At 43.8% G+C, this 15,020-nt stretch overlaps 1 protein-coding gene across 2 annotated transcripts in view; it reads left to right on the plus strand.

Annotated features, from left to right (window-relative positions):
- Positions 1-15,020, plus strand: part of ST7 (suppression of tumorigenicity 7) — a 154,897-nt gene that overhangs the window by 13,801 nt on the left and 126,076 nt on the right. The gene's annotated exons all lie outside the window — the stretch shown is intronic.

Genomic DNA, 15,020 nt, shown 5'->3' on the forward strand with positions numbered 1-15,020 from the left:
AGGTTGGGGAGCCCACTGCAACTCCCAATATGTTCAGGGGGTTTGGCCCAACGCAGAGCGAGCTCGAAGCATCAACTGGCTGGAACTAAAGGCTGTCCACTTGGCTCTATGTCATTTTCAGTCTCTGTTCCCTTTGCATCATGTGCTCATTCGAACAGACAACACGTGTGTAAAATCACATTTGAACAGACAAGGGGGCACCAGGTCTCGTCCTCTGCAGGACTTAGCCTCCCTCATCTTTGTCTGGGCAGAACAACATCTACAATCCCTGAAAGCAGAGCACCTCAAAGGGATTTTGAATGTGACAGCAGACTGGCTCAGCAGACAACAGGTCTTCCCGGGAGAATGGAAACTTCATCCTGCCATTTTCCATCGTCTCCAGTGTCGGTTCGGCGCCCTCTCAGTCGACCTGTTTGCTTCCAGTCACAATTGCCAGCTTCCCAGGTACTTTGCCCGATACCTGGACTCAACAGCAGAAGCAGTGGATGCTCTGACAACACCGTGGCCAGACGGTCTATTGTACGCCTTTCCTCCCATACCATTGTTAGCCAAAACCTTGAGGAAGGCGCGAACCGAAAGGGCACAGCTGGTTCTGATAGCACCATTTTGGCCACGCCGTCCGTGGTTCTCAGATCTTCTGGCAATGTCAATGATGGACCCTTGGACACTTCCAGTAACGCCAGACCTCTTATCCCAGGGTCCAGTACTGCACCAGGACCCTACTTGGCTCAATCTAACAGCGTGGCATTTGAACGGAGACACTTGAGGTCAGCTGGACTGTCTGACGCTGTGATTGATATTATTTTGGCCTCGAGAAGACCATCTACCACTCGCATTTATCAACATACCTGGGTGGCTTTCTCCAAGTGGTGTCAGTCCCACCACCACGATCCATCCCAGGCCAATGTGCACCAGGTGCTCCAATTTCTCCATAGTGGCTTTATGATGGGACTTCGACCCAACACCCTACGTCGACATGCGTCTACTCTGTCATCCATTCTCTCAGTGTCCTCTCCTGGAGATCATATTTCCTCACATCCGTTCATCAAACGTTTTTTGAGGGGAGTCGCCCTACGCTCTCCGGCTGTTGTCCATCGGTTCCCCTCATGGAGTTTGCCGAAAGTTCTGCAGGCTTTGCAACGCCCTCCGTTTGAACCCATCAGAACTGTGCCCCTACGTATTCTGTCCTTCAAGGTCCTGTTTCTGATTGCAATCACATCTGCCAGACGCGTTTCGGAGTTGGGCGCATTGTCTTCCGCTAGGCACCTCTGCGTCTTCCATAAGGACTCTGTTGTGCTGAAGACTGACCCTTCCTTTCGTCCCAAGGTCGATTCAGTTTTTCATTGCAACCAGGACATTGTTTTGCCTTCCTTTTGCCCGAATCCTACCCATCCTCTCGAGAAGGCTTGGCATTCGTTGGATGTCCGGAGGGCTCTCAAGACCTACCTGTCTAGGACCCAAGAGATTCGACGAACGGAGTCTCTGTTTGTATCCTTTCATCCAGGGTCTATGGGGCATAAAGTATCCAATCCTACCTTATCCCGTTGGTTAAGGGCATGCATTACCTTAGCATATGAGTCCCTGAAGCTGCCAGTTCCTGCTAGTATAACAGCTCATTCTACTAGGTCAGCTGCCACTTCGGCTGCTTTTGCTACTAATGCTCCTGTTGCCGATATTTGTAGGGCCGCAGTCTGGTCTTCCCCACACTCGTTTATAAGACATTATAAAATTGATCGTTATGCCTCTGCTGATGCTTCTTTTGGCAGACGAGTGTTGCAACAGGTTCTTAATGAGGATTAACATGTGGGTGGTCCCTCCCTATATGGGTTGCTTTGGTACATCCCACGGTGATGGCCCACTTCCTATGGAAAATGTACCATTGGTCTCACCTGAAAGGTGATTTTCATAGGAAGGGGCCATCACGACCCTCCCAGTTGGAGGATGACTAGTGATTTTATCAATGGGTTACATGTTATTTTTTCCATATTATATTTAAATGTAAGAGTGAAGTCAAGACCTTTAGTTCTGTTATCTTATGAAGTTAGGTTAGAGTCATGTTGTTATGCATGTAACTATTATGTTATTTTCCTGGCGGGCCTGTTGGCCTTGTTCTTGTATTTTTAGATATCTCTTTTAGACTCGCTACGAATGAACTGGAGAGTGGGAGGGGCATGACGCCCCTAGTCTTGACTTCAAAAACATTCTTGCCTTCGCACGATAGGTGGAACTATCCCCCACGGTGATGGCCCCTTCCTATGAAAATCACCTTTCAGGTGAGACCAATGGTACATTTTCCCATGACCTGTCGGCTGGTCCATAACCCTTCCAGTGAATCAAATACTGTAGTTTATTACGCCTTCTCCTTGAGTCCAGAATTTCTGCCACTTCGAACTCAGTTTGCTCATCCACTATTAACGGCGCCCCTGGAGATTCCACCGGTCTTAACTCACTGGGAGGGGCTGCTTTCGTTAACAAGGAGCGATGGAACACAGGGTGTATTTTAAAAGTACTGTTGGACTGTTGACCCATAGGCATTACTGTCTCTAGTTGTTTTCCATAAAGCCTGCAAATTTGGAGAAGTAACTGTTATCTCCTGGCCTGAGAGAGAGCAGACATCCAAGGCCAGCGGTTGTCATGGTAACGTGAGATAGCAACTGGGAAAGTTCTAACAGAGTCTGTAAGTTGTGTCTTCTGTATTTTGCCTCTGAACTGAGAGGTTGTCTTCTGTGTTTACCTTTGGAGAGAGATGTACCAGAAGGGGGGGTGACTGAAGAAACTCTACATGTATTTACTCTTAAGCCTGTTAGCCCTAATGTCTTAATAAAGACTCTTAACCTAATCTAATGCATCTGAGAAGTTTCTTGCTCAACTTAACTCCAAAGTAACGTATGCTGTGTCATGTAAGAACCGCCAACATCAACACGCTCCCCCCCCAACTTGTCGGCTTAGGACGATGAGGGAACCGTTGATGAAAGTTTTTTACTAAGTCCGGAGCATGGACATCGCTCTCATTTTCCCGTGACCTGTCGGCTGGTCCATAACCCTTCCAGTGAATCAAATACTGTAGTTTATTACGCCTTCTCCTTGAGTCCAGAATTTCTCCCACTTCGAACTCAGTTTGCTCATCCACTATTAACGACGCCCCTGGAGATTCCACCAGTCTTAACTCACTGGGAGGGGCTGCTTTCGTTAACAAGGAGCGATGGAACACAGGGTGTATTTTAAAAGTATCTGGCAACTTCAGACGGTAAGCCACTGGGTTGATTTGCGCCTCTATTTCAAAAGGCCCCACTCTTATCCTGCAGCTTCCTGCATTTGCCTGGCATCTGGAGGAAGCAGGTAGACAACCATACCTTGTCTCCTATTTGAAGGGGGGGCCCCTCCCGTCGATGTTGATCAGCAATTCGTTTATACTCCGTTTTGGCCTCGTCTAATTGTTGTTTCAGTACCTGCTGCACTGCCTGAAGCTCCTGTAGAAATTCCCCTGCAGCCGGTACAGGCATACTTCCTGTACAGCTGGGGAAAGCTTTGGGGTGGAATCCATAATTAGCAAAGAAAGGTGTTTGTCCAGTACTGGTATGCAAGGAGTTATTATAAGCAAATTCTGCAAAATGCAAATAAGAGACCCAATCAGTCTGTTGGTAAGACACATAACAACGTAAATACCTTTCTAGAACAGCATTAAGTCTCTCTGTCTGCCCGTCTGTCTGGGGGTGATGAGCTGAAGAAAGTTTTAACTCCGTCTGCAGCTGTTTCCAAACAGCCCTCCAAAATTTAGCTGTAAACTGAGTTCCCCGATCCGAGACCAGGCTATTTGGCAATCCATGCAGTTGATAGATTTCCTTTATGAACAGTTTTGCTGTTTCCCTAGCTTCTAAAGCTCCTGAGCAAGGAAGGAAATGTGCCATCTTGGTCAATGAATCCACTATGACCAATATGGCCGTCATTCCTTGTGACTTCGGTAAATCAGTTATAAAATCCATGGAAAGGTCCTTCCAAGGTACGGTCGGCGTGGGTAGAGGATTCAGCAACCCCACCGGTTTTCCCATGTCTGTTTTTGCTCGCATACAGACAGAGCAGGATTTTACATAGTTCTCAATGTCCCAGCGCATTTGGGGCCACCAAAAATCCTTAGCCACATTCTGAATGGTCTTAAAGATGCCAAAGTGCCCCGCCATGATAGAGTCATGACATTGATGCAAAATTCTGAGTCTTAGGTCCCCCTTTGGCACATATCTGGCAGCTTTAAACCACAACAGTCCATCCTTCCAATGGAAATTTACTTCTGAATCCTGTTCCATTTCCTGGATATATTGTTGCATGCATGGATCCCCCTGCTGTGCCTTCCTGAGCTCCTCTTCCCACGAAGGCTGGCATAATCCCAACATCAGCTTCTCCGGCGGGACAATGTACTGGGGAGGGCTGCCAACTTCATCTCCTTTGTATTGAGGTTGTCTAGATAGAGCATCTGCTCTCTGATTTTTTGCATGGGCATGGTAAGTAATCCTGAAGTTAAACCTGGCGAAAAACTGCGACCAACGTATCTGTCTCTGGTTCAACTTCCTAGCTGTTTGCAAACTTTCCAAGTTCTTATGATCAGAACGTACTTCTATCTGATGCTGGGCTCCCTCTAAATACTGTCTCCAATTCTCAAATGAGTCCTTGATGGCTAACAGCTCTTTTTCCCACACTGTATAGTTTCTTTCGGCATCCTTTAATTTTCTGGAGAAATACGCACAGGGATACAATTCCTTCCCGTCCATGCCTGGTTGCAAAAGAACCCCCCCTATGGCTAGGTCTGAAGCATCCGCTTCCACGACGAAAGGGCGGGTAGGGTCAGCAAAACGCAAAATAGGCTCAGATACGAATTTCCTTTTCAGTTCCTTGAAAGCTCTTGCCGCATTCTCTGTCCATTGAAACTTTCCTTTTCCCCTTAAACAGTCAGTAAGGGGGGCTGTTAGCTTAGAAAAGCCTGGGATGAATTTTCTGTAGTAATTAGCAAATCCCAAAAAACGCTGTACGTCCTTCTTGGTGATCGGCTGGCCCCAATCCAATACACAACTCACTTTTCCTGGATCCATCTCCACTCCTCCTGCTGAGATTCGGTATCCAAGGAAGTCCAAAGATGACAAGTCAAACCCACATTTCTCTAACTTGGCATACAAGTGGTTCTCTCTCAGTCTGTTCAACACAGTTTTCACGTGTTGATCATGTTCTTCCTGGTTCTTTGAAAACACCAGAATATCATCCAGATAACAAATCACATACTGATCCAAGAGGTCTCTAAACACTTCGTTCATAAACGTTTGAAACACGCCAGGAGCCCCACATACCCCGAAAGGCATCACCAAGTATTCAAATTGACCATAGGAGGTGTTGAAACCTGTTTTCCATTCATCCCCCTCTTTCATTCGAATCAGATTATATGCTCCCCTTAAGTTCAGTTTCGTGAAGATTGTTGCGGAACGCAGTCGGTCTAACAATTCCGGAATCGGGCAACGGGTAACTGTTAGGGATAGCAATTTGATTTAATGCACGGTAATCATTACAGGGTCTGAGTCCACATCCTTTCTTCTTCACGAACAGCAAGGGGGCCCTGCGGGGGATTGTGAGGGATGGATAAATCCTCGCTTCAGATTTTTTTCCAAAAACTCTCTCAGAGCTGCTCTCTCTGGCTCTGTAAGGGAGTAAATTCTTCCAGCTGGAATGCTTGCTCCTGGCACTAAATCAATGACACAGTCATAAGGGCGATGAGGAGGTAATGACTCTGCTTCCTTTTCATTAAACACATTTCCAAAGTCCACATATTTCGAGGGAAAGGCCACTTCCTTGACCCCCTGCACAGCTCCTGCTAGAGCTTTTATGGTTATCTCTGGCTGACAGTTCTCGTGACAGTACTGAGAAGTGAACCATACAATCGCATCCTTCCAGGCTATCTTTGGTTCATGCTTTGCTAGCCAGGGTATTCCAAGAATCACATCAAAGTTCGAGAGATCTGACACATACAAGGAAATTAACTCTTCGTGCCCAGGAATTTCTAGTTTCAATTCCTCCGTGGCTCGCGTCACTCCGCCTGATTTCAAAGGTCTACCATCAATAGTTTCCACTGACAAGGGGGTGTCCAGTTTCCATTGGGAGATTCGGTAACGTTTTGCCAACTTTGCATCAATGAAATTGGTAGAGGCTCCACTGTCAATCAGCGCTGTAGAGTTAAACATTACTCCTGTGGACGTTGTAATCCGAATTGGCAGCACCAGTACCCCTTTTGAGGGGGGCTGTGCTACTGGAGGCCCTTTTTACACAGCGGCCCCCAGCCCTCCGGCCTGCACGAGAGCTGGGTACTTTAGTTTCCCGACGGCCCTGTTTTATCCCCTTTTAAGTCCGCATTCTCTAGCTACGTGGCCCGGCTTTGAACAGTAAAAACAGAGATGTTCCCGACGACGCCTTTCTTTTTCCTCTTCCGACAGCTTCTTACGAGCCCCTCCCTGTTCTTCGCCCGTGTTACCTGGCATCACTGGAGTGGAAGGGATTTTACTGCGGGATGCTGAAGCTGAGTATCTCTGTACATCCTGTTTCTTTTCCAGGCGTCTTCCTTCCAACCGGTGATCGATTTGCAGGCACAGCCTAATCAGCGCAGGCAAGTCAGTTGGTTCTAGCCAGATCATCCAAGATCTCGGCATTCAGTCCACTTTTGTACATAAACATCAGGGCTAAGTCATTATAACCAGTTTCCTGAGCCAGAATTTTAAAGGCATTAGTATACTCTGAAACAGTTCCTTTCCCTTGCTTCAAAGCGCCCAATTGCCTCGCCACAGTCTCAGCTCTTTGAGGGTCCTGAAACATCTCGGTCATGGCTTGCATAAATCCTCGATATCTTCCTAGAATGGCATCCTTTCTTACCAGATAGGGAGTGACCCACTTGGCAGCTTCCCCTTCCAATAGACTGATCATGAAGGCCACTTTGGCCGCATCACTAGGAAACTCTGCATTCCTAATGTCCAGATACATTTCACATTGAGCTACGAAGGTGGAGAGTTGGTCACTCTGTCCCGCATATTTAGGTGGTAATCCAATCAGGATCTTAACCACAGCGGCTGAAGGGGCTGTCCGCATTTGGGCTATCGTGGAATTCAAGGTTTGGTTGTCAGTTTTCAATTCCCTTACTGATGCCAACAAGGTTTGGACATCTGCCTGTAAATCTGCAACATTAGTCCTCAGCTGTCGCACTTCCTCCGCCTCAGAAGTGGGATTTCCCCCCCTGCTGCTCCCCGTTCCATCTTGTCACGTTCAAGTGGTAGAGGCGTTGAGGGTGGGGTAGGTGGTTCTGTCAAACTGTTGTATCCAGGTTGGGACTCAGGAACCAGACCAGTTGGTGAAAGCAAATCAGTTTTTATTAAAGTAATATCCAGACAAAGACTACGCCGTCTCATGAAGTTTCACTACAAAACATAACCTGCGACTAGGAAGAGAGTTGACAGAACAAGGAACCACTATTCCCCCTGTCCCTTAAGAAGGGGGCAATCGAGCACGAATTCTCTCATTCCGCCTCAAAGTGCTTTCATCCACACCCCTCCTCTCTTCTGCTGTCTCTTTTGCTGTCTCCTTGTATGTGGTGAAGGGGGTGTCACTGCCCCCTCCCCTTCTGAGGACTCTGCTTCAGGTATGGGGGAAAGCGGGGGGGCAAGGCCTAAACCATCTGGCTCCTTGCTTTTCCCTGGATCAGGAGGAGGTTGGATTCCCCCTTGCCCTCCCTCCTTCTCCAACTGCTCTAAGCTCGAAGGGGGAGGAGGCGTGGGAAGCTCACGGGAAGGATATGTGTCTGTTGGACATTCAAGGTCTTCGCTGCCAGACCGTTCTATCTCTGAGCTTCCCTCCCCCTCCTCTGCGTCTCCTTCACACGGCTCTGGCCAAATGACCCCCTCCCTCTCCTCATCTTCTGAAACATCAGGGCCCCAATCCTGCATCCTGACAATAGGACATATTTAAGAGTAGAGGTGTCTGGGCTTGCACTGTAAGAATTTGAAGTTAATGGCCACACTTCAGTACAGAATTAAATCCACTAGCTTAAGTGAAATTGGGTTTGTGTTGGATTCTGGACAAGTCTATTAAAAAATTAGGGATTTAATTATTTGTACAACAGTCAAAGTCATACTTATGCAGCAAGGTTGTGACAACCCAGACAAAGAAACTCCTCCTGAAAAGCTATGTTTCACAGGAAAGCTGATAAATCTAAAATGTTATTTCCTAAAAATAACCATGACTGTTTCAGTTGGGTTTGTTTTCTTTTTTCTTTTACACTAAAGATAGGAGGACCTCCTCTCTTATCTTTTATGACTGGAAGTGAGATTGTATTCTGTTGTAGAATAAAGCTGCCTGCATTTAGTGCTATTGCAGTAGACACTGAACGGGGGGGGGAATGCAATGAGACAGACCGGGCGCTGAGGGCTTGCATCCTACATGAGGCAAGGAGGACAAGGGTGAAAATAGATGCAGAGTGCAGCAATGACTGGGAAATGGTTAGCTGGTAGGAAAAGGAGCCGAAAATGTCCGACTGTGGCGGAAGCTTTTGCTGTGGAAGTTTGTTTCAACAAGAAATTGGGGAGATAAGAGAGGAGATACTTAGGTTCTGAAAAGTGGTGAGGACTAAGAACTCAGAGAACAACATGGACCCAAAGCAGGCAATTAAAGTGTATGAGAGAAAGAGAAAAGACATGATAGTAATTATGTGACTGAAGATTGGTGCTAGCATTTTCTGTGAGTAGATATATCAAAAGGGAAAGACAGCAAGTAGGAGAGGCTGTTACTGCCCAGAGTATACCTTTGCAAGCTGGAAAGTTTGGAAGTCGTTAGAAGCATTATCTTGGCCTATTTTGTAAACTAGTTAAGCGGAAGTGATAAGCTGTTTATATGAAGGAGCTAACTGAGAAGGAAAGGCAAAATACGGAGCCTACCTTGGGCTGCAGTCCAAATCCCGTCTTGCTGGGCTGGAGGAGGTTTCTTTTTTTATCATTAATTTTTATTCAAATTTTCAAAGACAAAAAACAAAACAAAACAAAAATAAACAATAAAATAAAATGTTGACTTCCGATTTGTCGCAGATCAGTTATAGGTCTACAATATATAACAATCCTGTCTCTAAAATTATATTATAAAATCACTTTCCTCCAGTAGTTATCTTAATTAATCATCAAATCTCATAAACATTACTTTATTCTTTCCACAAAAAGTCAAAGAGAGGTTTCAATTCCTTGAGAGATATATCTTTCAATTTTTCTCCAAATAAACATGTCGCTTAATCCATCTGATTCAAATCTGTTAGGCCCAATAATTTCAATAGCCATTCTTCCATTATCTGTATTAATTCCATCTTCCATCTTCAATAATCCTGTTAAGTCCAGTAATTTCAGTAGCCATTCTTCCATTATCAGTATCCCATAATAATCTTGTTGTCATAACCATAGTCCAAATAAACATATTGATTAATCCATCTCGTCAAATCTGTTAGGTCCAATAATTTCCATAACCATTCTTCCATTATCAATATTAATTCCATCTTCCATCTTCAATAGTCCTGTTAAATCCAGTGGTTTCAGTATCCATTCATCCATTATCAGTATCCCATGATGATCTTGCTGTCATAGCCATAGTCATATAACAAGAGTCTGATGGGAATTTCCCCCATCACAAATATGTCCTTGCCATCAATTCTGAATATGTTGCTGAAATATTGTTGTAAAGTCACATCTCTGCTCTTCTTTTTTACAAAATGCACTGGCTCATCTCTTAAAAGTTTTTCCATTGTCACATATTTGTAGTTAATTCCATAAATTTTTTCTATGTCAAGCCCCATCACATCATTCCAGTCAAGAATTCTGAATATGTTGCTGAAATATTGCTGCAAAGTCATATCTCTGTTCTTCTTTTTTACAAAATGCACTGGCTCATCTCTTAAGAGTTTCTCCGCTGTCACATATCTGTAGCCAACTCCATAGATTTTTTCTATGTCAAGCTCCATCACATCATTCCAGTCCAGAAAATTATCCAAGACATTGATAACTTTACTACCAAAATCTTCATTAATTTCTTCAGACAACGTTGAATTCCAAACAGTAAACTTTATTTCTAACATCCATAAACTCCAAATCTTTTTCCAATTTCACATTTGTTCCAATCTCCAGGGCTTGTAGCTTCCCTTTAATTTTTCTTTTCTCATCTCTAATCTCATCAAACACCTCTCTCACAGAATCTCCTATTTCTTTAAGCTCCTGCGTCATTTTGTTAAATTCAGTTTTCATCTCCTGTCTACCCTGTCTCAGGGTTTGTTTCATTATCTCAATGTCACCCATTATTTTCTGAAACATAATTTCTTCCATGGTCTCAATCACTTTCCTGGTTGTCATTCTTAAAACCACAGAAACAAAAATTATTTCAGCCACAATTGGGTTAATATTACAGGCTTGCTGACATCAGTGTAGACAATACAGCCTGCCTTATCTTTTATGTGTTCAGGAATACAAAACAAACTTAGTTCCCAACATCAAAACAATTAGTGGCGTCATGAACAAGCAGATTCGTCAAAATGAAATAGACTAAAAAAATATTTTTCCCCCCTCCTCGAAATAGAAATCCCTCTTCCGTTGGTATCTTTAGAATGCACCTCCAGGACAGCTTTTTGCAATAAAAACAAATATAAGCTTTTTCGATTTCTTTCCTCCTTAATTTCGTGAGTGAAAGAGAAAAGCCATAACTCACCCAGAAGTTTTTCACAGCTGATTCATTGACAAATCTCTTTTTTGCTGCAACAATTTAAACCAAGTGAAAAAAGAAAATAGAGAGAAGGATGCTTATCTGCCTGTTAAAGTCCGTTTTTCTTTGAAGAAAAGATAAACGTGTCGCTGTAATCAGCTAGAGCTTGATGAAAGTCCGTCCGGCATTGCAGTTTGAACCTTCTCTCATAAATAAATGAAATCCAGTCCTCCCCACAAAAACAGGCTTTGTGGTTAATCTCTACGTTTCTCCCTGTCCGGGAGAAAATCTTTACCAGTCAAAAAGAACGTTTTGACTGATTTTAAAGCTGAAAAAGCTTCTTCTGAGACGAGAGCTCAACTCAGAGGCAGCACAGGCAAAGCAACCCTTCCCGGAAGTTCGGCTGGAGGAGGTTTCGATGAGGTGGGGTTATTCCTCCACCCAGCCCTTACAAGCTCAGCTGGCCTCTGCTGTCAGGAGAGCTCTACCATTGAGCAGTACCCCAGTGTGAAGCTAGTGCCAGTGCTTTCCTCACTGGCAGTGGCCAGTGGGACTCCCCCCCCTAAAAAAAAAACCCCTGTGTATTTAGAAGGTGAGGAGGAGCAGAGCTGGGAGAGAGCTGGTGTTGTGGAGATGTTAGATGGGAGCACTCAGGAGTAAAGATGGATGCCCCTGAAGGGCTGCAATTCTAAACACACTTACTAAGGGACTAAGCCCCATAGAACTCAATAGGACTTACTTCTCAGTAGATATGGTTTGGATTGTGTTGTTGGTAAAGCTTAACTAGGGATCCTCTCCAAATATATCCATATACAAGTAGGGTTGGCAACCCCCTGCCTGGAATGCCCTGCCCCTACCTTTTAACATCCAAATTTCTTTACAGATTTGACCCTTCACTTCAGAAAGAGGTCTGAGAAATGAGTAAGAAGATACTCCATTGTTTTCTGTCTTCCCTGTGGGCTGCTATAAACTCACTTTGTCAGCCAACCCAATTCCAGTGATTATAATTGACAGAAAGAAAGCACACATGATTTGGTCTACCTTCATAGGCAGCAGCTTGGGAACAACAATTGCAGCCACGCTGCCCAGTATGTGAATTCCCTTTTTTGCCACTATTGGGCAAGAAACAAACAACAAGGTGCATCATCAGTGGGTCTAAGAGGGTTGAGCGGAGTGCATGGAACCACTGTTGTTGCTTCTATGGATGAAAGGGAGTGAGGATAAAGGTAAATGAAATGCAAATAGAAAAAGAAAAAGACAGTGATGATTTCTCCGATGCAATACCATACCAACAAAGATTCCTATGAGTAAGGCAGAAAACTCAGCATCCCACAACCAGTCAGGGTTCCTAACCAAAAACCAAAACTAAAAAAATCCTGGCAGCCAGTTAGCCAAGGTCACAGGAAACCCCCTGCAGTACAACCTGACCCGGGGAATGCAGTTAGTGCAGAATGCTGTGGCATGATTGCTGACATGAGTGAGACCCTAATACCTCTGCTCTGAAATCTGCACTGGTTGTCAATTTGCTACCAGGCCAAGTTCAAGGTGTGCTTTACATTTTATGGGTGCCACATAGTACTTGTTCTGGTCTTGTAAGAAATCGATCCTTTAGCATGGCAGTACCTACACTTTGGAACTCCCTGCCTATTGACATTAGGCAGATGTCTTCACTGTACTCTTTTCAGCACCTGCTAAAATCATTTTTTTGTTTAGGCAAGCCTACCCAGGCATGTAGAAACTCCTATTATTTTTAATATTTTTAAATACCTGTCTTTAACTGTTTTTCCAAATTTTTTTGTTTTAATTCTTTCTGTAAACTGCTTTGAGATTTTTTTTACGATAAAGTGGTATATACATGTTGTAAATAAAATACATAAATACATTTCAGAGTCACTGTGGCCCTTGGGTCTCTTTCCATTTTTAGGAACAAAGGAATCTGCCTTATACCCACTCAGGCCATTTGGTACCATCTAGCTCAGTACTGATACCGGCATTGGCTCTCCGGGATTCCAGGCAATAGTATTTTCCAGAAATTGAATTTTGGACCTTTTCATGCAAGGCATATGCCCTACCACTGAGCTATAACCCTTCCCCTGTTTAAAAAAGTATCTTTTAACATTGTTCTTTTCAATTCACTAGTGAATGCACAGCATACCTAGCGCAGGTCCACACCATTCATTTAAAGCACATTCAAAACATATTTGAAGCACATGAAGCACACCACAGAATCATGGGAACTGTAGTTTGTTAAGGGTAGTGGAAACTTTAACGGTGAGAGGGAAACTACACTTCCCAGGATTCTTTACGGGAAGTCATGTGCTTTAAATACAAGGCCTGTCTGATTAGCTTGGATGCATAAACTTTTCAAGTGAAGTCAAGCTCTGGTGTATTTGTATCGTAATACTACTGTGATATGTCAATCTGAGAGAATTACAGTATATTTTCATGCTCATTAGGAGTATTCCTAATTCCTGCAACAATACCTGCCCTTCTAGCTCACCTTCCTCAGTTTCTTCAAAAACTCCCAAACTCTGTTCTTGACAGTTGTAACCTCAGTTTTGGGGTGTGCGCGTGTTTTCTGCTACCAGTTATCCAAACTGGTTTTTCATCAAGGCAGCCCTCTCCCTTTATCTTTGACCTGTCCCATAGCTACTGTATTGCAAAGTAGCACCATAAGAAGTTGCTTCAGGAAGTTGATTCTAGACGGTGAAATCGTCATGCTTCCCAAATCTATGTCTTTGTGATGGACTGTCATTTTGTCTTCAGAGATTAAAAAAAGTCTAAAGCTGTCCTGACTGTAAATTTTGTGCGCAGGGCCTGAGACTGCCTCTCTTCTGTGTTCTGTGGAGTGTCTAGCATAACTGTGAATATGTAGTGATTAAAGCAGCAGTTTTCCCTGGAACAACAAACAAGTTCATATACTTCCACCAATGGAAAAGTTTCATATAACCTGTGCAACCAGGCTTGTTATTTGTCAGGTTTTGCCAGTACTTCTCTGGGGTGGGGAAGAGGAGAATGATGACTGTGGATTTCAATCTTTATTCATTTCTTTGGAAAGCCCTGACTCTTTTGGGGGTGGGGAGATGACAAACAAACTTGTAGGAAAATTCTGTGTAGAGGAATGTCAGCATCCCTTCCTTAATTTTCTGTTATCTTCTTGTCAGTCTTAATATGGGTTAGTTTATCCTACCATCATTCCACTTTATGTGTTGGCTATTGGAACCGTCAAGAGTTCACATCCCCACCAGATATTTAAAGCACTAGTATACCACTTTAAAAGTCATGGCTTCCCCCAAAGAATCTTGGGAGCTATAGTTTGTTAATGATGCTGAGACTTGTTAGGAGACCTTTATTCCCCTCACAGAGCTATAATTCCCAGAGTTCCCTGGGAAGAGGAATTGATTGTTAAACCACTCTGGAAATTGCAGCTCTATGAGCGGAACAGGGTTCTCCTATCAACTCTCAGGATTCAGCTCCCAGAATTCTTTGGGGGGAAGCCATGGCTGTTAAAGTTGATAATAGTCTTTTGGACTAATGAGCATAATTCCTAGCCAAACATGCTGGGTTAGAGGAAAACATTTCACCTCTGAGTTATTTTTTTCAACTTTGTTAGCATCAATCCATTGCACTATTATATTATTGTTTATTTAGATTTCTTTCTTGCCATATCTCAGGGTGGATTCATTAGAGCACTATTCTTCAAACTCTGGTTCCCATGTGTTGTTGGACTATAGGTCCCATCATCCTTGGCCATTGGCTAAGCTGGCTGGGGCAGATGGGAGTTATAGTCCAACAACATCTGGGGACCCAAGGTTGAAGAACAGTATCTTTATTTCATTTTCATAGCAACCTCTTGAAGTAGGTCATGTTGGGGCGAGAGGAAACGGTAATAATCCAGTATCATAATTATTTTAATAGGTACTATTCTTACTGGTGTTGTTGGCTTGTTTTAGGGAAGCTAGCCACATGGCTTCTCAAAATGGAGTTTAGTTGAGCAAAAGTTACATATTTGAGGCCACATCGAAAACTTCATAGTCGTCCTTGGGTTTCCATGAAAGGACCATTACAGGATAATCATAGATTTCACTTCATAGTACACAATAGCATGCAGCCATGCTATGCAGGCTGAAATGTTATGTGCTCTTCAAAGCATTTTAACTATTACTTTGGTATTTTCCCCCTGCTTCAGTTTATGGTACACTTTTATGTATTACCACTTTAAGAAATTAAGATTTTTCCAGTTTTACTACATCTCATTCTAGGTGGTATGAGAG

This window comes from Rhineura floridana, chromosome 8 (assembly GCF_030035675.1).
Source record: "Rhineura floridana isolate rRhiFlo1 chromosome 8, rRhiFlo1.hap2, whole genome shotgun sequence".
NCBI lineage: Eukaryota > Metazoa > Chordata > Lepidosauria > Squamata > Rhineuridae > Rhineura > Rhineura floridana.